The sequence below is a fragment of the Hydra vulgaris genome, chromosome 06 (genome assembly GCF_038396675.1).
Source record: "Hydra vulgaris chromosome 06, alternate assembly HydraT2T_AEP".
Lineage (NCBI taxonomy): Eukaryota > Metazoa > Cnidaria > Hydrozoa > Anthoathecata > Hydridae > Hydra > Hydra vulgaris.
The window spans coordinates 21,538,718-21,564,017 of NC_088925.1; the positions used below are offsets into that span (position 1 = coordinate 21,538,718).

A 25,300-nucleotide genomic window follows, 5' to 3' on the forward strand; every position below is an offset into this window, starting at 1 on the left:
AAGTATAGAAACTTTAAATTATCAGGAGACAGAATAGAACTAGCTTTGTAGAGGATACCAATGTTTTTTGATATTTTGGTATTTAATATATCTATATGTGATTTCCATGAGATGTTCTCATCAATAAGTATCCCAAGAAATTTAGTTGCTTGGGTTCTCTCTATTTCTTTAGTATCTATATTTAGCGAAGGTAAATCGGGTGGTATTTTTTTAAGGTTAGAATGAAAAAGAATGTATTTGGTTTTTTCTGTGTTTAACGATAATTTGTTAGATTTTCACCAACTGTTTATTTTTTCGAGTTCAGTATTTGTAGTTTCATAAAGTTCTGTAATTGATGAGGATGCATAAAATAAATTGGTGTCGTCCGCGAACATTATGAAATCTAATTTACTTGAGGCTTTAGGAAGATCGTTTATGTATATTAAAAACAAAAGAGGTGCAAGAATGGAACCTTGGGGGACACCGCATTTTATTTTGAGTAATTTTGAAAATTTTTTTCCATGAGCAATAACGCATTGTTTTCTGTCTAGTAAAAAATTTTTGAACCAGTTTAGTGCAACACCTTTTATCCCATATTTTTCCATTTTCCTAATTAAGATAGCGTGATCTACCGTGTCAAATGCCTTAGATAAATCAACAAAGACTCCAAGGACGTATTTTTTTTTTTCAAAGGAGTCATTTATATTATATATAAGATCAAGAATTGCGTGTTTGGTTGAATATTGCTTTTGGAAGCCAAACTGTTTTTCATTTAGGATTTTGTTATTTGTTAGATATTTATACAGTTTATTGTATATTACTCTCTCTAAAGGTTTTGAAAATACAGGTAGCACTGAGATAGGTCTGTAGTTATTTAGTGTAAATGCATCACCGGTTTTTAATACTGGTATTACCTTAGCTATTTTTAATTTATTCGGTACGGATCCTGTCATAATTGAAGATTTAAAAATTTCATAGATTGGTTGTTTTATCTCCGGAAACACATTTACAACTATATAGCTACAAATGTCGTCTATCCCAGGGGCCTTATTCGTCTTAAGCGAGTTTTTTGCAATTTCTAGTTCTTCATGGTTTAGTTAAGAGAAAATATTTAAACAGAAATGTTGGTTTGTGATATAGGTTTCGAAGGAGATATCAGGGCATTGAATTTTTGAAGCCATATTAGGGCCTATGTTTGCAAAAAAGCTATTGAAGTTTTCAGCGATAGAAGTTTTGTCGATATATTCAGTTTCGTTAACGATAATTTTATCAGGTAAATTATTTGATTTAGTATAGTTTTTACCTATTATTTCTTTCAATATGTTCCAGGTATTTTTAATATCACTTTTGCTTTTTTGTAGTTGTTTTGAATAATACACTTTTTTTGAATTTTTTCTAATTTTTTTAAATAGATTTTTGTATTCCTTGTATGTAGTTAAGTTAGTTTCGTTTCTGTTTTTTAAATACTTGATATAGATTTTTTGCTTTGTTTTTGATGATTTTCTAATCCCCTTAGTTATCCATGGGCAGTTTAGATACTTTAGCTTTATTTCTTTCTCTTCAACAGGAAAATGTTTATTGTAGTGATCTAGAAAAATATTTACAAATAAATTGTATGCGGAATTTGTGTGTCCAAGGTTACATTCTTGATACACTTCATCCCAATTTACCACCGATAGCGAGTCTTTAAAATTTTTAATAGAGAACTGATTGATTTTTCTTTTATATACTTTAGTTTTAGGATTGTTATAGGTTCTTAAATCTTGAGATAATGAAAAATAAATAGGAAAATGGTCTGATAAATCGGTTTTGATAATTACTGTTTTTAAGGAAGTTTCGAGAAATGTATTTGTTAATATATTGTCTATTGCAGAGATATATATATACATATATACAAATATATATATATATATATATATATATATATATATATATATATATATATATATTATATATATATATATATATATATATATATATTAATAAGTTTTATATTATAATATATTGTGGCTATATATTATATATTATAAACATATATTAATAGCCACGAATAAGGCCGAAATTCCGGCTGTAATTTTATTCTGGATTGTCCATAAATTAAGCAACACAAAATATATTTTAAAACGCAGTGGCTACAGTACCAGCTGCATATTTTGAAGCCCTAAACAGGCTAAGAATAGGCAGAAAAATAAGCAGTCTGATTCGCTGATATTAAAAGAGAGGCTTTTGCGCGTATGTTTAAATCAAAACAAATGTCAAAAAACGTATTGAATAATATAAGTGAATTTGAGTAATTTCACGAAAAACCAAATAATATTAGCAAAAAAAATTATGATTTTTCTATCCAATTTTGTGCAATATAGTACAAATACTTATACAAACCCTCACAACTCAAAACACCCGTGATTTTCAGAATTTTTACTTAAAAATAAAGATTTCAAAAAATTAGTCTATTTTTCTAATTGTTTTTATAATTCTAAGATATAAAAAAGACAACCATTGTAACAAACTATAAACCAGACTATTAACTTGACTATGCCGTGATTCTCATACGGTAGATTTTTTAAAACAGCTTTTAAATTTACCTACTAGTATCAATAGACTATTATTAACTTGGTATAATTTTTTTCAATTTAAGTTCCCATTTATCCAATCATTTAGCAAGAAAAGTGTTTCGAAAAAATAGCCTAATTTCTTTTTCGAACTTTAGAATTATTACTCCCTTATATAAAATACTAGCTGGAGTTACCCGGCGTTGCCCGGGCCAATATTTAAACTGGCTTACCTGATATCTGTACACAAAAATGAGCCAAAAAATGGGCCCAAAAAATGGTCCCCCCTGACCCCGGGGTCAGGGGGGCCATTTATAGGCCCCCTGACCCCGGGGGTCGGGGTACGGGGTCAAAACCCAGCTAAGAGCCTTCTCCCCCTCGAGGACTACCCCCATGCCAAATTTCATCGAGATCGGTCCGGCGGTTTCGATTTCTATAGAGAACAAACAAACACACACACATTGCCCTTTATACATATTAAGATATACAACACTAAAAAAGTTTCTGCATACTGCTTATTGCTTGTTATAGCTAGCCCAGATGATTTGCAACACTCTTAAATTAAAAGCAATAATAAGCAAGAGCGAATTTAGATATCCTTTGGTAATGTATAGTAATAAAAGATCACAAAGCATTGTAGCATAATAAGCTACTAGAAAAAATCTATAACCTGATGTCCACAAGTGTGCTTTGATATAGTAAACTGATTACCAAAAGCAATAACTCTCAACTTACCACACTTTTATGAAAAACTAAGTGTAAAAAGGTAGAAACAAGAAAGATTGCAAACATGCAAGTTCATGTTGTTGTTTATTTCAATTTCAAAACTCAATACATGTTTGTTGATATATAGCTTTTAACCTAAACAAAATACTCGTTATTGTATTCTATAATTAATATAAAATGTGTATCCTTTAATAGCAACTGATGGTAAATAATATTAAATAAAGCAGCAAACTTTGATAAATTTTGTATATTTATAATGCTAATAATTTATTTTACATTATATACTCCAGAAGAAAAAGAGAATATGTCGGCTCTAAATAAATTAGAAAAAAAACCTTAAAAAAAATGTATTCGATATTTAGAAATTTTATGAATAGTTTCATTATGTAATTTTTAATATAACCAATAAAATCAAGTGTTCTTTTTTTAAATTTCTGCGTAAATCTCTTGCTTAATAATATAAAAACAGAGATGCGTCATGTTTTATTTTGATGCAATATTAATAATTTTTTTGAAAACTTGCTTCCTCAAATGTAAAAGCTAATTTTGATAAAGTTATTTTTATTACAAAAATTGCCATAATTCACCTTTATTTGGTTAAATTTTTTGACTTTAATACTTAGTAAAGTTTTAATGTTCAGTGAAAAAACAAATATCACTTTTTTTTGTTAAATTTTCCAATAGATTATTATCCAATTTATTATTCAAATTATTTCCATTAGATTAATATCCGATTTTCATCCTATATAATATATATAAAGAAAAATATTGATGTACGCCTTATCAGCCTTCTCAAAATTTAGGTTGAAAAAAAACTTCTTCAGTTTTTGTAGATTTATATGGAACATGTAAGCTAGTTTGGCAAAACATCTGTAAAAATTTTGTTTTTCCAAAATTTTAAATATTAAACTGTTTATAATTAACAAGTTGGTATAAAGATGCAGTAACGAGCTTAGAACAACTTCTGCCTCAGCTTAAAATTTATACTTTGCATATTTTAAGTACTTTACCAGTAGTCTGGTGCAATTGCATATAAAATTTGTATTGAGCATGTTTTATATAACACGGACATTATATTTGATGAGAAACACATTTAGAAATTTTGCAAAATTGCACACATGCAAATTCAAGTGAAATATTTCAAGAGTTTATACATGCAAAACACATTTTATAATAGCAAAAATATTCATAGCATTCATATGACAACTTATTTTGTTATTTTTTTTGATAATTTTTTTTTCTTTTTTCATTACTCTTTTTTCTTTAAAACGTTCGATTTTAACCACTTAGTTTTTTAAATCTTTTTTTTTTCAATTAATACAATACAAAAAATGCCACAATCATTTGCCATAATCCACTTTTATTTATGCCATAATCCACTTTTATTTGGTTAACTTATTTGACTTCAATACTTCTTCTTGCTTTTAATGTCAGTGTTTATATGTAACTGTACAAAAATTACTGTTCTGATGACAAACATAAATTTCACTTCTTTTGTTAAATTTTAAAATATCTAATAACTTAATGTAGCCTGCTAAAAAATTTTTAAATTTTAAAAATGTTTTTAATGGTTTAACACGATGTTTTATTAAAGTTACGTAATAAAAAAATATATCAGCCTCCTCCAAACTATGATTGAAACAAAGCATAAAAACAAAATCTCCTCAGAGCTCATATATTGACATGGAACATGTAAGCTAGTTTGGCAATTAGTGCAAATTTTATTTTTTTAAATACTCTAATTTTCAACTCTTTATAATAAACATGTAAATCAGTTTATAAATAAAGTTCTTCACCAGTAGTCACGTAAAACTGCATATAAACTTTGTATGCAAAAGTGCTACAATATTAGTCTCGTACAACATACTTATATAAACTATGTATTTGAGAATGCTTTAAGGCCAAGAGCATATTTTAAGAGAAACGCATTTGTAGATTTTTTCAAATTTACTTCAACTCATTTTTTTCTTTGGTTCTTAAAATTAACAATAGATAAAATCTTCATCACCAAGATAAGCTTTATTGAAATTTTTACAAGTGAAAGTTTTCTTGTACAAATAGATTTTGATACATTTTAAATACTCTGAAGAGTACTAAAATAAAATGATTTTCCTGTGTTGATAGTAACACATGACTTGCATTGAAAACTTAGTATGTCATTACTTTGAAATTTATTTCAAAAATCTGTATGTTTTGATTTTAATTATATTTTTTAACAAATCGCACTTGCCTCTCTTTCAAAATCAGCAAATCAGATTGCTAATTTTTCTGCCTATTCTGAGCCTGAATAGGGTTTTAAAATACGCCTACGGTTCCGGTGGCATATTTTGAAAAAAAGTGGTTAAAATCAATCGTTTTAATGAAAAAAGAGTAATAAAAAAAGAGTAATAAAAAAAGAAAATAAAATTATCAAAAAAAATAACAAAATAAGTTGTCATGCTATGAATATTTTTGCTATTATAAAATGTGTTTTATATGTATAAAATCTTGAAATATTTCACTTGAATTTGCATGTGTGCAATTTTGCAAAATTTCTAAATGTGTTTCTCATCAAATATAATGTCCGTGTTCTATAAAGCATGCTCGATACAAAGTTTATATGCAATTGCACCAGACTACTGGTAAAGTACTTAAAATATGCAAAGTATAAACATAACGATGAGGTAGAGGTTGTTCTAAGCTCGTTAGTGCATTTTTATATCAACTTGTTAATTATAAACAGATTAACATTTAAAGTTTTGGAAAAACAAAATTTTTAAAGATGTTTTGCTAAACTAGCTTACATGTTCCATATAAATCTACGAACCCTGAAGAAGTTATTGTTCAACCTAAATTTTGAGAAGGCTGATAAGGCGTACATCAATATTTTTCTCTATATATAATATATAGGATGAAAATCGGATATTAATCTAATGGAAATAATTTGAATAATAAATTGGATAATAATCTATTGGAAAGTTTAACAAAAAAAGTGATATTTGTTTTTTCACTGAACATTAAAACTTTACTGAGTAATAAAGTCAAAAAATTTAACCAAATAAAGGTGAATTATGGCAATTTTTGTAATAAAAATAACTTCATCAAAATTAGCTTTTACATTTGAGGAAGCAAGTTTTCAAAAAAATTAATAATATTGCATCAAAATAAAACATAACGCATCTCTGTTTTTATATTAATAAACAAGAGATATTCGCAGAAATTTAAAAAACGGACACTTGTTTTTATTGGTTATATTAAAAATTACATAATAAAACTATAAATAAAATTTGTAAATATGGAGAACATTTTATTTAAGATTTTTTTAGAGCAGACATATGACATTCATATGACATATGATATTCATATGACATATGATATATTCATATGACATATGTCATATGACATTCATATGACAACTTATTTTGTTATTTTTTTTGATAATTTTTTTTTCTTTTTTCATTACTCTTTTTTCTTTAAAACGTTCGATTTTAACCACTTAGTTTTTTAAATCTTTTTTTTTTCAATTAATACAATACAAAAAATGCCACAATCATTTGCCATAATCCACTTTTATTTATGCCATAATCCACTTTTATTTGGTTAACTTATTTGACTTCAATACTTCTTCTTGCTTTTAATGTCAGTGTTTATATGTAACTGTACAAAAATTACTGTTCTGATGACAAACATAAATTTCACTTCTTTTGTTAAATTTTAAAATATCTAATAACTTAATGTAGCCTGCTAAAAAATTTTTAAATTTTAAAAATGTTTTTAATGGTTTAACACGATGTTTTATTAAAGTTACGTAATAAAAAAATATATCAGCCTCCTCCAAACTATGATTGAAACAAAGCATAAAAACAAAATCTCCTCAGAGCTCATATATTGACATGGAACATGTAAGCTAGTTTGGCAATTAGTGCAAATTTTATTTTTTTAAATACTCTAATTTTCAACTCTTTATAATAAACATGTAAATCAGTTTATAAATAAAGTTCTTCACCAGTAGTCACGTAAAACTGCATATAAACTTTGTATGCAAAAGTGCTACAATATTAGTCTCGTACAACATACTTATATAAACTATGTATTTGAGAATGCTTTAAGGCCAAGAGCATATTTTAAGAGAAACGCATTTGTAGATTTTTTCAAATTTACTTCAACTCATTTTTTTCTTTGGTTCTTAAAATTAACAATAGATAAAATCTTCATCACCAAGATAAGCTTTATTGAAATTTTTACAAGTGAAAGTTTTCTTGTACAAATAGATTTTGATACATTTTAAATACTCTGAAGAGTACTAAAATAAAATGATTTTCCTGTGTTGATAGTAACACATGACTTGCATTGAAAACTTAGTATGTCATTACTTTGAAATTTATTTCAAAAATCTGTATGTTTTGATTTTAATTATATTTTTTAACAAATCGCACTTGCCTCTCTTTCAAAATCAGCAAATCAGATTGCTAATTTTTCTGCCTATTCTGAGCCTGAATAGGGTTTTAAAATACGCCTACGGTTCCGGTGGCATATTTTGAAAAAAAGTGGTTAAAATCAATCGTTTTAATGAAAAAAGAGTAATAAAAAAAGAGTAATAAAAAAAGAAAATAAAATTATCAAAAAAAATAACAAAATAAGTTGTCATGCTATGAATATTTTTGCTATTATAAAATGTGTTTTATATGTATAAAATCTTGAAATATTTCACTTGAATTTGCATGTGTGCAATTTTGCAAAATTTCTAAATGTGTTTCTCATCAAATATAATGTCCGTGTTCTATAAAGCATGCTCGATACAAAGTTTATATGCAATTGCACCAGACTACTGGTAAAGTACTTAAAATATGCAAAGTATAAACATAACGATGAGGTAGAGGTTGTTCTAAGCTCGTTAGTGCATTTTTATATCAACTTGTTAATTATAAACAGATTAACATTTAAAGTTTTGGAAAAACAAAATTTTTAAAGATGTTTTGCTAAACTAGCTTACATGTTCCATATAAATCTACGAACCCTGAAGAAGTTATTGTTCAACCTAAATTTTGAGAAGGCTGATAAGGCGTACATCAATATTTTTCTCTATATATAATATATAGGATGAAAATCGGATATTAATCTAATGGAAATAATTTGAATAATAAATTGGATAATAATCTATTGGAAAGTTTAACAAAAAAAGTGATATTTGTTTTTTCACTGAACATTAAAACTTTACTGAGTAATAAAGTCAAAAAATTTAACCAAATAAAGGTGAATTATGGCAATTTTTGTAATAAAAATAACTTCATCAAAATTAGCTTTTACATTTGAGGAAGCAAGTTTTCAAAAAAATTAATAATATTGCATCAAAATAAAACATAACGCATCTCTGTTTTTATATTAATAAACAAGAGATATTCGCAGAAATTTAAAAAACGGACACTTGTTTTTATTGGTTATATTAAAAATTACATAATAAAACTATAAATAAAATTTGTAAATATGGAGAACATTTTATTTAAGATTTTTTTAGAGCAGACATATTTTCTTTTTCTTCTGGAGTATATAATGTAAAATAAATTATTGGCATTATAAATATATAAAATTTATCAAAGTTTGCTGCTTTATTTAATATTATTTATCATCAATTGCTATTAAAGGATACACATTTAATATTAATTATATAATACAATAACGAACATTTTGTTCAGGTTAAATCAACAAACATGTATTGAGTTTTGAAATTGAAATAAACAACAACATGAACTTGCATGTTTGCAATCTTTCTTGTTTCTACCTTTTTACACTTAGTTTTTCATAAAAGTGTGGTAAGTTGAGAGTTATTGCTTTTGGTAATCAGTTTACTATATCAAAGCACACTTGTGGACATCAGGTTATAGATTTTTTCTAGTAGCTTATTATGCTACAATGCTTTGTGATCTTTTATTACTATACATTACCAAAGGATATCTAAATTTGCTCTTGCTCACAATTGCTTTTAATTTAAGAGTGTTGCAAATCATCTGGGTTAGCTATAACAGCCAAAAAGCAATAATCTCAAATTTTTTTAGTGTGTATATAATTTATATAAGGGGGTAATAAGTCTAAAGTTCTAAAAAGAAATTAGGCTATTTTTTCGAAACACTTTTCTTGCTAAATGATTGGATAAATGGGAACTTAAATTGAAAAAAATTATATAATTATTTTATTATTATAAATAATAAAAATTATATTATATATAATTATAAAAGTTAATAATAGTCTATTGATATTAGTAGGTAAATTTTAAAACTGTTTTAAAAAATCTATCCTATGAGAACCACAGCATTGTCAAATTTCACCAGCTGGTTTATAGTTTATTACAATGGTTGTCTTTTTTATATCTTAGAATTATAAAAACAATTAGAAAAACAAACTAGTTTTTTGAAATCTTTATTTTTAGGATAAAATTTTGAAAATCACGAATGTTTTGAGTCGTGAGGGTTTGTATAAGTATTTGTACTATATTGCAAAAAATTGGATAAAAAAATCATAATTTTTTTTGCTAATATTATTTGGTTTTTTATGAAATTACTCAAATTCACTTTTATTATTCAATACGTTTTTTGACATTTGTTTTGATTGAAACATACGCGCAAAAGCCTCTCTTTCAAAATCAGCGAATCAGATTGCACATAAATCAGCCTATTCTGATTCTGTATAGGGTTTCAAAATACGCCAAAGGGGGTGATTATGAACAGAGGGGTGACTATGAACATCAGTACCAAGTTAACTAAAAGGTGAAACAACACACACAATAGATCTAAATTGTGTGTTATTTTGATCCAGTTGCATTGAATATAATTTGGAACCTAATTTTAGGCTGCGCAAATTATTTTCCTTTTTCGGCTTTTCTTTATCGCATATCAACAGCATGAGTTACATTGTTCGGGTAGTTTGTTGACTTATCAAGCTATATCCAAAGAAGCAGGTATCAAAACGCTATAAAAGTTGCTACACATCAAGTTCAGGTACATAATGTTCTAATGAATTCAAAAGTGTAGTTTGTCTGTAAATGATTATTTGCTCATTTAAAAATAGCATTTTTTTCATCATCAAGAATTCGATTTTTTTTTTATTAATTTAAGGAACTATGCCTCGAAAATAAAAAAGAAAGGAAAATAGCCGAGGTTACAAAACAAATTACACTCAAAAAGACTTACAAGCAGCAGTAAATAAAGTGAAAAACCACGGGTTTACTATCAGGAAAGCAGCCAAAGCTTATAACATTTCGCTAGGAACTCTCCATAAAATCGTAAAACTTGGAAATCAAGTTCCAAAAATGCATGGTGGACAAACCAGGCTTGACAGTTCTACAGAAAATTTAATTGTTCAAACAATTACTTATATGACAGATTAGAGGGTTCTTTGGACATTCGACTTTTAGTTAAATGTTATTGTGATAAAAAGAAAATAACAGACTTTATAATTAAAAATAATATGCCTGGTGTAGATTGGGTTCAGTCTTTCATGAAAAGGCATTGTCTGACGAAAAGGGTTGCTGACAATGTAAAGCATAGTAGGGCTTTAGTCAATGAAGAAACCCTTAACCGTTATTTCAACAACTTATACCAAGAGTTAAAGGATATACCTCCAGAAAACATATATAATTATGACGAGACCAATATAACAGATAATCCAGGGTCCAAAGCTGTTATTGTTTGTCGTGGACATGGACACCGCGTTGAAAACAAACAGGAACATTCGAAGCAATCAACTAGTATAATGTTTGCTGGTAACGCTGTTGGAGAATTTTTGCCGCCTTTGGTTGTTTATAAAGCAAAAAATCTCTACCAATCTCTATCATTAAAAAATAGACATTGTTTTTTAAATGAAACAAATTTTGTCAAATGCTTCTCAAGCTTTTTTCCAGTTAATTTAGTATTTTTTTTTTATTCAAGGTTATAAATGCGTATTTTTGCTTAGTTTTTTGAAACAAGTTGAACCAAGGAAAATAAATAGTTATCACTTAAAGCTGAGTCAAACATAGAAGGAGCTAGTTCAGTGAATATTATAGAGAAACCCACTGATCTTAAAACAGCATTTGAAATTGCGTTTTAAATTCCTATTTCATTGCTTGCTTCAATAGATGGAAGGTGGTCATCTATTGAAGCAAGCAACCTTTGGAAACACCTTTCAGTTTCTTTGCATATGATAATAACACTTATGGTTGGTTTAATTTAGTCTCCTCTTAGAATTTTACAAAGCTATTTTGTTTAAAATGAAAAGGAAGTACTAGTGCATGCTGACATTTAATGCAGTTAATTTTTTTTTAATGTCATTTTAGCTACGTATCCAACAATATATGAGATCAAAGCTTTTTTGTATTCAAATAGAATGCTGCAATTTGGAATATCTGGATGATCGTGGTCGCTATAAGTTGGTATTCTCTCCGACAAATCATTTTCTTTATTAATTCAATTTCAGTTAGATATTTTAGTACTGGAGTGAGCGAAAAAGAATTGTCTAAAATTTTTAATATATGAGTTTTATCTCTGTTGCTGCAGTTTCCATTAGAACATTGAACGCTACTTCCCATCAAGAGTTGTTTATATGCGGCTGTGAATTTTTGGCAATTGATATTGTTGTTAAACATTCTTGCAGATATCACAGCTCCAATAAAGAGCTTGTTAGATGGTTTTGATTGAGCTTATATGTTAAATAATTTTATGGTGAATCTTTTTCTACTCTGTCGAGAAATATATCTTAAACAGATTTAATTGCTACCAAATATCCAATGAAACCAGTTTTTAGACTAGACAAAATATTTGCGTACCAGTTAATTTTTTCAGACTAATGATATAGTTATATGCCATGTCGATAAATGGAAACCAACGAGCCTTGTTACATGCACACAATCCTGCTTGTACCCTTTGGCGAATAGGTTTCTTAAATTTAATATGTCATATTATTAATCTTTTATGCAAACAAAACTGCATATTTATAAAATTATTAAACTGCAACTTATAGTTTAATATAAAAATCTTTAATATAAAAGTCAGCAAACAATAACATATAACCATAATACTTAACAGCAGGTAAAGAGTATATATATCTTAAGTTAAGGAGAGTTTCAAAGAGGTGTTTTGAATATTTCTTTATTAAAGATTTAATAAATGCATTTTTGTCAAACAAATGTATTTTTACTTACATTTGTATCTTCAATTGTTTTGAGTGATTATCCTTTAAATTATGAGAAATAATTATTTACTTTTTATTTGTTTTAAAATTTGTTATAAATAACTTTAATTCAGACCTGGTCTTTTTTTAACAGTATAAATGACACTTTAGAATATTTTAATCAAGTAATTTATGCAACAACAGCATTTAACTATAATATAATTCTAGAAGGAACCCCTGAGTTTTTGTGCACTCACAGCATTTGGTTATTAGTTCATGCAGCATTCGCACAAATTGGTATCTTGCTAAAAAAAAATAGAGAAATATAAAATTGTAGATAGACATGTTTGCTGCTTACCGTGCTGTTATGTTATTAACCTTCTAGCAAACAGCATTGGCTAACTAAAATTGTAAATTTTACTAATGCCATTTAATAATAAATTCAATTATTCAAAAAGGATATTTCATTTTTTTCTCTAATAATTATAAAATTCATTTTTTTTTTTTTTTTTTTTTAAAAATGTCTTATTTATTATCAAATTAGTCTTATTTAAATGTCAAATTAGTCTTATTTAATTATTTTCTTTTGTATTTTGATAAATTAAAATAGAATGTTTATCGGTTTCACCGCTAGGAATTAAAATCTTGGGAGGCCAATTTTGGCTTAATTTTTTTTTGGAAAAGACAATTGAATCCGCTATCCAGTTATATTTTGAGATCAGTGGGTAAAAAATGCACCTAAACCTTGGACGCAAAGAAAGCAACTAAGACAATCTGATCTGCCGTATGAAAATACAAAGGGAGAAAATGTTTCATTCAAGTCTGTAACCAAAAAAAAAAAGATTTAAATTCTTACATGAATATACACAACAACTAAATACACACAAAAAATGAGTGATGAAAATTGAAAACATATGTTTGTAGATTTTTGGTCTATGGACAACATGCAAAAACTGAACTGAACGACTTTAAGAAGAAACTTCATCAAACCATCAATAAAATAGCCATTTTCCCATCGCCTCATGTTAGTTTTTGATATGTTACCCAAAAATTAATTTAACAAAAGTTTTGAACCAGGGAATTCTAGTATACAAAAGGTTGACAATATCAATAGTCAAATTGATAGAGCACTCGCTGTTGAAATTTTTAGTCTCCTTGGTGTAATAAGAAATATATATATATTTTCTGTCTAAAATTGAATTTCCAACATTTTTCAGCTATTGCAGGCTATTTGAATTTTAAGATTGTTTCCCAAATCCAGATAAAGCATCTGTAAATATTGCATTTTGTAAGAGTGTTTTAAAGTAATTTATTTTATTGTCAAAATAATAATGTTTTATATGTTATGTTGTTAAATGGGCTTCTTACTGAAATGTTAAACTTTTAATGGACTAACCAGAAGTGTTGGTTAACTAATTATTTTTCGAGATATCTTTTTATTGTGCAATGTATTTTAGATGTTGTGCAATGTATTTTAGATGTTATGCTTTTAGAACTTATAACTAAAGTTTTATTTTGTTGTGAAGATCTTGGTACATATTTTAAATAGTGTAATACTTATCTTCTCTGTAGAATTATATTTTAGACAAAATAACGTGTTTATATTATTTGTTCATTAGTGTAAAATAAGATTTTTTTTTCTAATAAAACAGATATGTACCTTACAGTACTTTAATTGCCAAAATATACAATCATCTTGCCACGATATATATAAAAAATACTAGCTTGTATTATATTTTTTAACAGAAAATGGAGATAGAACATAGTTACACTGTATTTTATAAAATAAGTGCGCATTTTATAAAATAAGTGCGTATTACATTGTTCTCCAAATCAGGTTGTAGTAATTCAGACACCTGCACTTTAAATATTTTAATACAATTTTGTTGAAACTGTGGTAGCATGTATAGGAAGTTAATACAAATCGGTTTTGTTTGCGTTTTTTATGTTATTCTGCAGGTCCATTTAAAACTTTGAACTTGATTTTCTCGGTTCGGAAAAACATGGAGGTAGAACAAAATAATTCTAACCTAAAAAATAAATCTAACCGCGAATAGTTAAATAAAAATCAAGCCAAACCTTCTTTTCTTCTTTTCAAAAATAGTCAAGGTTTATATATGTTTCTAATAAGAACCACCTCACAAAATCGTTGGCCTAGGGCTACCTGAAAAATGTGGTATATTTGGTATAACACTAATTAAACTATTTGCTTATATTTATTTTTTGTTGAAATTTGGCATAGACAATACACGAGGAAAAGTATTTTTAAAATAAAAAGAGCGGACATTTCTTCGACTACAAGTTCATGAGAGAACATCAACCTAATATTCAGGAGCAAAATATTCTATAAAAAAGTTTAGCACATAAAAATCTTTAAAAAATCAAAATTAGCTTTTCTTCTTTCAATAAAGTGTATCTTCTCTGTGTATATATGTTTCTAGAAAGAAACTCCATAAAATTACGTCTGCCTGACGCTGCCTTAAAAAGAGTTAAAAAAGCGAGAACCAACATTTTAGCATAAAAATCGGTTACGTAAATCGCGATTTCCGCGTACCTATTATTTTAACCGCACAGTGGGGCAGTGCCGCACAGAGGTAGAGATGTAAATTAACGCAGCACAGAGATGTAAATTAACGCAGCACCTCTATGTTTATACCTACCTCTATGTTTATACCTACTTAATTTTATGAGTTTGTACAATGTCTGAAAGCGTCCTATATGAAACATCAAAAAATCCTGCGGTCGCCCATGCATTTACAATCAATATTTTGTTTTCTTCTATTAAATTCAATAAACTTAATCAAATCAATAAGTTAAGAAAACGAAATTAAAAATATCGCCCGATGAGGGACTCGAACCCGCGACCCTCAGATTAAAAGTCTGATGCTCTACCGACTGAGCTAACCGGGCACAAATTAGCCAAGCTACATAACTATTTTGAAACTTTAAACAAATGTTTAACTTTTTTTTTAAAAAGTACATCATTGCCCCTCTCCTTACGCAAAGATTTTTAAAGTAACAGCGCTTTTTGATCAATGAATCTTCGCGCAAGAGAGAAAATTATGAATATACATATATATTCATATTTTTCTATATGATGATTATAATGCTCATCATATAGCAGTGAGAGATCCAGGAGGGGGATGGGGGTATGCATTCCCCCTTCCCCCACCAGAATCTGAAAGTCCTAAAGCGTGTACACGCAATAAATGTGAAAGTTGAAAAACAACTAAAAAGAAGTACTCTTCAATTTTTATTTCGAACCAAGTAATAATTTTAATACAATAATATAAGAAGATCAAACATTAAAAAAAAAATTAATTATTCCCGTGGGAATCTAATAAAATTTCGAGCTTTTGCTTTAGTGGTACCCATAAGCTTGCGCACAGAATAAAAGTCAAAACTATTTGATGCTTTTTTAATTATTCTAACGGGCTGTTCAAATAATACGTGACAGTCTTAGATGGGGAGGGGGGGAGGGGGGTTTTGGAAAAAATCACAAAATATCACATGGGGGTGGTTTGCTACAGTGTGACGTGATAAATAACTTTTTAAATCAAATTTTTTATCACTGCGTAATTTTTTAAAATTGCGAACTCCGAGATAATTATATACAATACGAAAATTTTCAAGAAAAATCCTATGCAACGACTTCACAAGAGCTAGCGTTTATTGTTTAACAAATGAAAATAAAAAAATTAAATTAGCTTTTTTTTTTAAGTTACTTGTGGTAATTGCAGACATAAAAAGAAATTTTGATTCTACAAACAAAGAAAAACCAGATAGTGGGCGATTGTTTAAAAGCAATTTGCGTTACCGTTAAAAATCTAATTTTATTTTTTAACGAATATTTGTATAAATATACTAAAAATTTTAGTATTAATAGTTGTTTAAAATTTGGTCTTAAACATAAATATTATTCTTGATCGTCATCTGATCTATAAATGTTTTAGTTTTACAATACTTTAATTTTTAATGTTATAGTTATTATTACTTTTAATGTTTTGTGTCACTCTATTATAATGAATTTGTCAAACTACTTTAGTTACGTTATCATTTTTATTATATGTTAAGTTATTTAGTTACTATGATATAAAATTTTTGTACTACTATTAAATAGTTGTACTTTTAATAATGTTATTAATAATAATATCTTTACTATATACTTATTTAACGTAATGGTTGTAAGGAAAATTAATTTCTTGTTGTTGATGTTGTTATAGATTAAAAATGTCTAGTGAAAAAGAAAAACTTTACAAATCTATTTATGAAGGATATTTGAAAGCATTTGCAAACAAACCAAAGCAAAAGTCTCAAGAAGAAACAAGTAAAATCTGGTCTGAGATTAAAACAAAGAGCAAAACATCCGAATTAAATGTAGAAGTTGAAAAAAAGTTAAAAGAGCTAAAACAAATTGAACTCCGAAATAAAGTTGGTATTTTATCTTTCTGGACAAAATTACCGAACCAAGTACCGAATACACCAAAAAAGCGTGCGGTTGAATCTAAAATCACTTTTGATGGAGTGACTGACGCGACCCCATCAATTACAACAAGTGAAGATTGTGAATAAGAAAATTCCAATTTCTCAAAAGTTGTAACAAAACAAGCCCCGAAACAAGATCAGTTAAAAAATGAAATTTTTATTTTACAAAAAGATATTGCATATCTCACTGAAAAAAGAAATTGCAACTTGTTGTCACAAGAAGACTACCAAACACTAGGGCAAAAGCAAAAACTTTTGGCAGAAAAAAACCGAGATCTTGTACTTCGTCAAAAAGCCACTGAACGCCAAACAGCAATCAGACTAAAAAGAAAAAAATGAGATCCAGATTAGATCCAGATATCAGAAAAAAGTTGTTTGGAATTAAAAATTAAGTTTTAAAAGGTCTGTGATCAGGACAGTTCAATAAAAGCAATTGTAGATATTGCCATGAGAGAGTCTGCTTATGATGATAGGAGAAGAACTGAAATGGTTCTAACTGTAAAAATATTAAATGACTTGGTTGAAGAATTGAAAAATCATGGTTACAATCTCTCGAGATCAGGAGTTTACTTAAGATTACTTCCAAGCAGATCATTGAGCACAGAAGGAAAAAGACTTGTTAAAACTGCACCTGTCCGGCCAATAAGAGCACAAAATTCTGAGCATAAATATCATGCAGACACAAAATTTGTCAAATGATCCATTTGTGCCCTTGAAGAACTTGCGGCAGTTCTGGGTCCTAAAGAAGTGACGTTTCACTCCCAGGATGAAAAAGCTAGGGTGCCAATCGGATTAACAGCTGCAAACAAACAAGCACCAATGATGATGCATATTGAGTACAAGGTAACTTTAGCTGATCATGATTTTGTAATTGTCTCTCAACACAAACTTATTCCTTCAGTAGTTGCAGCCATAGAAATTAAAAAGGATTGCATGGAAAAACAAGCAGTCACATACTCTGGCCCAACATACATAGCATTCAGAAGTGCAAAACATGATTCATCAACAGCACTTAGTCACTTAGAAGACATAAACATAATAAACCATCTTCCTGCATTTAAAAGCAACTTATTTACTGAAGATGGAGTTAGCAAACCAATCATGATTATAACTGTTGATGATGGGCCAGATGAAAATCCAAGATATGAAAAAACAATTCATTGTGCCAAGACTTACTTTAAAGAACATGATCTTGATGCAATGTTTGTGGCCAATAATGCTCCTGGAAGAAGTGCCTTTAACAGGGTTGAGAGAAGAATGGCTCCACTAAGCCATGACCTAGCAGAAATTATACTTCCATTTGATTTTTGTGGAAGCCATCTTAATTCAATAGGAGAAACAACAGACAAAGTTATGGAGAAGGCAAACTTTGCCTAAGCAGGTAAAGTTCTTGCACAAATTTGGTCTAGCACAGTCATTGATGGATTTGAAACTAAAGCCGAGTACATAAAACCAAATAGTGAAAAATGCGTACAGGTAAAACATTTTGGAGCAGAGTGGGATGCTAAACATGTCAGAAAGTCAAAACTTCCTTCAAATTGTAAAATGTAATGATCAAAAGTGCTGTGGTCATCGTCACAGCTCACTGTTTCATCTTATTCTAACTGGTTTTCTTCCGCCACCAATTTCTTTGTTCCAAGGAGAAGATGGTCTTGAATGCAATAATACAAAGAACAACTTTGCATCTCTCTTTTTAAACTTATCACTTTGCAAAACAATTTTGCTCACGACAGTTACAAAAAAGTATCCCAATGGTATCCCAGATACAAAAAAGTATCCCATACAACTACTCATGTCCAAGCAATAAAAATTCCTTACCAAAAAGAATTTTTAACAATTGCAGTTTATATTTTACAACTATCAAATCAATGAAACAACACAAAACAGTTTGCTCAAGAATTGGATATTCGAATGAAATTCAAAAAGTTGGACCTCAACGCATAATTGCTCAACGTCTATATGAACTCATTTTCTGATATCTGGATCTAATCTGGATCTCATTTTTTTCTTTTTAGTCTGATTGCTGTTTGGCGTTCAGTGGCTTTTTGACGAAGTACAAGATCTCGGTTTTTTTCTGCCAAAAGTTTTTGCTTTTGCCCTAGTGTTTGGTAGTCTTCTTGTGACAACAAGTTGCAATTTCTTTTTTCAGTGAGATATGCAATATCTTTTTGTAAAATAAAAATTTCATTTTTTAACTGATCTTGTTTCGGGGCTTGTTTTGTTACAACTTTTGAGAAATTGGAATTTTCTTATTCACAATCTTCACTTGTTGTAATTGATGGGGTCGCGTCAGTCACTCCATCAAAAGTGATTTTAGATTCAACCGCACGCTTTTTTGGTGTATTCGGTACTTGGTTCGGTAATTTTGTCCAGAAAGATAAAATACCAACTTTATTTCGGAGTTCAATTTGTTTTAGCTCTTTTAACTTTTTTTCAACTTCTACATTTAATTCGGATGTTTTGCTCTTTGTTTTAATCTCAGACCAGATTTTACTTGTTTCTTCTTGAGACTTTTGCTTTGGTTTGTTTGCAAATGCTTTCAAATATCCTTCATAAATAGATTTGTAAAGTTTTTCTTTTTCACTAGACATTTTTAATCTATAACAACATCAACAACAAGAAATTAATTTTCCTTACAACCATTACGTTAAATAAGTATATAGTAAAGATATTATTATTAATAACATTATTAAAAGTACAACTATTTAATAGTAGTACAAAAATTTTATATCATAGTAACTAAATAACTTAACATATAATAAAAATGATAACGTAACTAAAGTAGTTTGACAAATTCATTATAATAGAGTGACACAAAACATTAAAAGTAATAATAACTATAACATTAAAAATTAAAGTATTGTAAAACTAAAACATTTATAGATCAGATGACGATCAAGAATAATATTTATGTTTAAGACCAAATTTTAAACAACTATTAATACTAAAATTTTTAGTATATTTATACAAATATTCGTTAAAAAATAAAATTAGATTTTTAACGGTAACGCAAATTGCTTTTAAACAATCGCCCACTATCTGGTTTTTCTTTGTTTGTAGAATCAAAATTTCTTTTTATGTCTGCAATTACCACAAGTAACTTAAAAAAAAAAGCTAATTTAATTTTTTTATTTTCATTTGTTAAACAATAAACGCTAGCTCTTGTGAAGTCGTTGCATAGGATTTTTCTTGAAAATTTTCGTATTGTATATAATTATCTCGGAGTTCGCAATTTTAAAAAATTACGCAGTGATAAAAAATTTGATTTAAAAAGTTATTTATCACGTCACACTGTAGCAAACCACCCCCATGTGATATTTTGTGATTTTTTCCAAAACCCCCCTCCCCCCCTCCCCATCTAAGACTGTCACGTATTATTTGAACAGCCCGTTAGAATAATTAAAAAAGCATCAAATAGTTTTGACTTTTATTCTGTGCGCAAGCTTATGGGTACCACTAAAGCAAAAGCTCGAAATTTTATTAGATTCCCACGGGAATAATTAATTTTTTTTTTAATGTTTGATCTTCTTATATTATTGTATTAAAATTATTACTTGGTTCGAAATAAAAATTGAAGAGTACTTCTTTTTAGTTGTTTTTCAACTTTCACATTTATTGCGTGTACACGCTTTAGGACTTTCAGATTCTGGTGGGGGAAGGGGGAATGCATACCCCCATCCCCCTCCTGGATCTCTCACTGCTATATGATGAGCATTATAATCATCATATAGAAAAATATGAATATATATGTATATTCATAATTTTCTCTCTTGCGCGAAGATTCATTGATCAAAAAGCGCTGTTACTTTAAAAATCTTTGCGTAAGGAGAGGGGCAATGATGTACTTTTTAAAAAAAAAGTTAAACATTTGTTTAAAGTTTCAAAATAGTTATGTAGCTTGGCTAATTTGTGCCCGGTTAGCTCAGTCGGTAGAGCATCAGACTTTTAATCTGAGGGTCGCGGGTTCGAGTCCCTCATCGGGCGATATTTTTAATTTCGTTTTCTTAACTTATTGATTTGATTAAGTTTATTGAATTTAATAGAAGAAAACAAAATATTGATTGTAAATGCATGGGCGACCGCAGGATTTTTTGATGTTTCATATAGGACGCTTTCAGACATTGTACAAACTCATAAAATTAAGTAGGTATAAACATAGAGGTAGGTATAAACATAGAGGTGCTGCGTTAATTTACATCTCTGTGCTGCGTTAATTTACATCTCTACCTCTGTGCGGCACTGCCCCACTGTGCGGTTAAAATAATAGGTACGCGGAAATCGCGATTTACGTAACCGATTTTTATGCTAAAATGTTGGTTCTCGCTTTTTTAACTCTTTTTAAGGCAGCGTCAGGCAGACGTAATTTTATGGAGTTTCTTTCTAGAAACATATATACACAGAGAAGATACACTTTATTGAAAGAAGAAAAGCTAATTTTGATTTTTTAAAGATTTTTATGTGCTAAACTTTTTTATAGAATATTTTGCTCCTGAATATTAGGTTGATGTTCTCTCATGAACTTGTAGTCGAAGAAATGTCCGCTCTTTTTATTTTAAAAATACTTTTCCTCGTGTATTGTCTATGCCAAATTTCAACAAAAAATAAATATAAGCAAATAGTTTAATTAGTGTTATACCAAATATACCACATTTTTCAGGTAGCCCTAGGCCAACGATTTTGTGAGGTGGTTCTTATTAGAAACATATATAAACCTTGACTATTTTTGAAAAGAAGAAAAGAAGGTTTGGCTTGATTTTTATTTAACTATTCGCGGTTAGATTTATTTTTTAGGTTAGAATTATTTTGTTCTACCTCCATGTTTTTCCGAACCGAGAAAATCAAGTTCAAAGTTTTAAATGGACCTGCAGAATAACATAAAAAACGCAAACAAAACCGATTTGTATTAACTTCCTATACATGCTACCACAGTTTCAACAAAATTGTATTAAAATATTTAAAGTGCAGGTGTCTGAATTACTACAACCTGATTTGGAGAACAATGTAATACGCACTTATTTTATAAAATGCGCACTTATTTTATAAAATACAGTGTAACTATGTTCTATCTCCATTTTCTGTTAAAAAATATAATACAAGCTAGTATTTTTTATATATATCGTGGCAAGATGATTGTATATTTTGGCAATTAAAGTACTGTAAGGTACATATCTGTTTTATTAGAAAAAAAAATCTTATTTTACACTAATGAACAAATAATATAAACACGTTATTTTGTCTAAAATATAATTCTACAGAGAAGATAAGTATTACACTATTTAAAATATGTACCAAGATCTTCACAACAAAATAAAACTTTAGTTATAAGTTCTAAAAGCATAACATCTAAAATACATTGCACAACATCTAAAATACATTGCACAATAAAAAGATATCTCGAAAAATAATTAGTTAACCAACACTTCTGGTTAGTCCATTAAAAGTTTAACATTTCAGTAAGAAGCCCATTTAACAACATAACATATAAAACATTATTATTTTGACAATAAAATAAATTACTTTAAAACACTCTTACAAAATGCAATATTTACAGATGCTTTATCTGGATTTGGGAAACAATCTTAAAATTCAAATAGCCTGCAATAGCTGAAAAATGTTGGAAATTCAATTTTAGACAGAAAATATATATATATTTCTTATTACACCAAGGAGACTAAAAATTTCAACAGCGAGTGCTCTATCAATTTGACTATTGATATTGTCAACCTTTTGTATACTAGAATTCCCTGGTTCAAAACTTTTGTTAAATTAATTTTTGGGTAACATATCAAAAACTAACATGAGGCGATGGGAAAATGGCTATTTTATTGATGGTTTGATGAAGTTTCTTCTTAAAGTCGTTCAGTTCAGTTTTTGCATGTTGTCCATAGACCAAAAATCTACAAACATATGTTTTCAATTTTCATCACTCATTTTTTGTGTGTATTTAGTTGTTGTGTATATTCATGTAAGAATTTAAATCTTTTTTTTTTTGGTTACAGACTTGAATGAAACATTTTCTCCCTTTGTATTTTCATACGGCAGATCAGATTGTCTTAGTTGCTTTCTTTGCGTCCAAGGTTTAGGTGCATTTTTTACCCACTGATCTCAAAATATAACTGGATAGCGGATTCAATTGTCTTTTCCAAAAAAAAATTAAGCCAAAATTGGCCTCCCAAGATTTTAATTCCTAGCGGTGAAACCGATAAACATTCTATTTTAATTTATCAAAATACAAAAGAAAATAATTAAATAAGACTAATTTGACATTTAAATAAGACTAATTTGATAATAAATAAGACATTTGTAAAAAAAAAAAAAAAAAAAAAATTAATTTTATAATTATTAGAGAAAAAAATGAAATATCCTTTTTGAATAATTGAATTTATTATTAAATGGCATTAGTAAAATTTACAATTTTAGTTAGCCAATGCTGTTTGCTAGAAGGTTAATAACATAACAGCACGGTAAGCAGCAAACATGTCTATCTACAATTTTATATTTCTCTATTTTTTTTTAGCAAGATACCAATTTGTGCGAATGCTGCATGAACTAATAACCAAATGCTGTGAGTGCACAAAAACTCAGGGGTTCCTTCTAGAATTATATTATAGTTAAATGCTGTTGTTGCATAAATTACTTGATTAAAATATTCTAAAGTGTCATTTATACTGTTAAAAAAAGACCAGGTCTGAATTAAAGTTATTTATAACAAATTTTAAAACAAATAAAAAGTAAATAATTATTTCTCATAATTTAAAGGATAATCACTCAAAACAATTGAAGATACAAATGTAAGTAAAAATACATTTGTTTGACAAAAATGCATTTATTAAATCTTTAATAAAGAAATATTCAAAACACCTCTTTGAAACTCTCCTTAACTTAAGATATATATACTCTTTACCTGCTGTTAAGTATTATGGTTATATGTTATTGTTTGCTGACTTTTATATTAAAGATTTTTATATTAAACTATAAGTTGCAGTTTAATAATTTTATAAATATGCAGTTTTGTTTGCATAAAAGATTAATAATATGACATATTAAATTTAAGAAACCTATTCGCCAAAGGGTACAAGCAGGATTGTGTGCATGTAACAAGGCTCGTTGGTTTCCATTTATCGACATGGCATATAACTATATCATTAGTCTGAAAAAATTAACTGGTACGCAAATATTTTGTCTAGTCTAAAAACTGGTTTCATTGGATATTTGGTAGCAATTAAATCTGTTTAAGATATATTTCTCGACAGAGTAGAAAAAGATTCACCATAAAATTATTTAACATATAAGCTCAATCAAAACCATCTAACAAGCTCTTTATTGGAGCTGTGATATCTGCAAGAATGTTTAACAACAATATCAATTGCCAAAAATTCACAGCCGCATATAAACAACTCTTGATGGGAAGTAGCGTTCAATGTTCTAATGGAAACTGCAGCAACAGAGATAAAACTCATATATTAAAAATTTTAGACAATTCTTTTTCGCTCACTCCAGTACTAAAATATCTAACTGAAATTGAATTAATAAAGAAAATGATTTGTCGGAGAGAATACCAACTTATAGCGACCACGATCATCCAGATATTCCAAATTGCAGCATTCTATTTGAATACAAAAAAGCTTTGATCTCATATATTGTTGGATACGTAGCTAAAATGACATTAAAAAAAAATTAACTGCATTAAATGTCAGCATGCACTAGTACTTCCTTTTCATTTTAAACAAAATAGCTTTGTAAAATTCTAAGAGGAGACTAAATTAAACCAACCATAAGTGTTATTATCATATGCAAAGAAACTGAAAGGTGTTTCCAAAGGTTGCTTGCTTCAATAGATGACCACCTTCCATCTATTGAAGCAAGCAATGAAATAGGAATTTAAAACGCAATTTCAAATGCTGTTTTAAGATCAGTGGGTTTCTCTATAATATTCACTGAACTAGCTCCTTCTATGTTTGACTCAGCTTTAAGTGATAACTATTTATTTTCCTTGGTTCAACTTGTTTCAAAAAACTAAGCAAAAATACGCATTTATAACCTTGAATAAAAAAAAAATACTAAATTAACTGGAAAAAAGCTTGAGAAGCATTTGACAAAATTTGTTTCATTTAAAAAACAATGTCTATTTTTTAATGAATAATAAAAACAAATATATATATATATATATATATATATATATATATATATATATATATATATATATATATATATATATATATATATATATATATATATATATATATATATATATATATATATATATGTATATCTATATATATATATATATAGATATATATAGATATACATATGTATATATACACATATATATATATATATATATATATATATATATATATATATATATATATATATATATATATATATATATATATATATAGATATATATAGATATATATAGATATATAGATATATAT

The 25,300-nt window shown here is 28.0% G+C and overlaps 1 long non-coding RNA gene and 2 other non-coding genes across 3 annotated transcripts in view; 2 read left to right on the forward strand and 1 right to left on the reverse strand.

The window, feature by feature from the left end:
• LOC136081723 (uncharacterized) overlaps positions 1-25,300 on the forward strand; it is a 56,271-nt gene that overhangs the window by 9,171 nt on the left and 21,800 nt on the right. The gene's annotated exons all lie outside the window — the stretch shown is intronic.
• trnak-uuu (transfer RNA lysine (anticodon UUU)) lies at positions 15,215-15,287 on the reverse strand. The gene has a single exon. It is a non-coding gene; the product is annotated as a tRNA-Lys (tRNA).
• trnak-uuu (transfer RNA lysine (anticodon UUU)) lies at positions 20,774-20,846 on the forward strand. The gene has a single exon. It is a non-coding gene; the product is annotated as a tRNA-Lys (tRNA).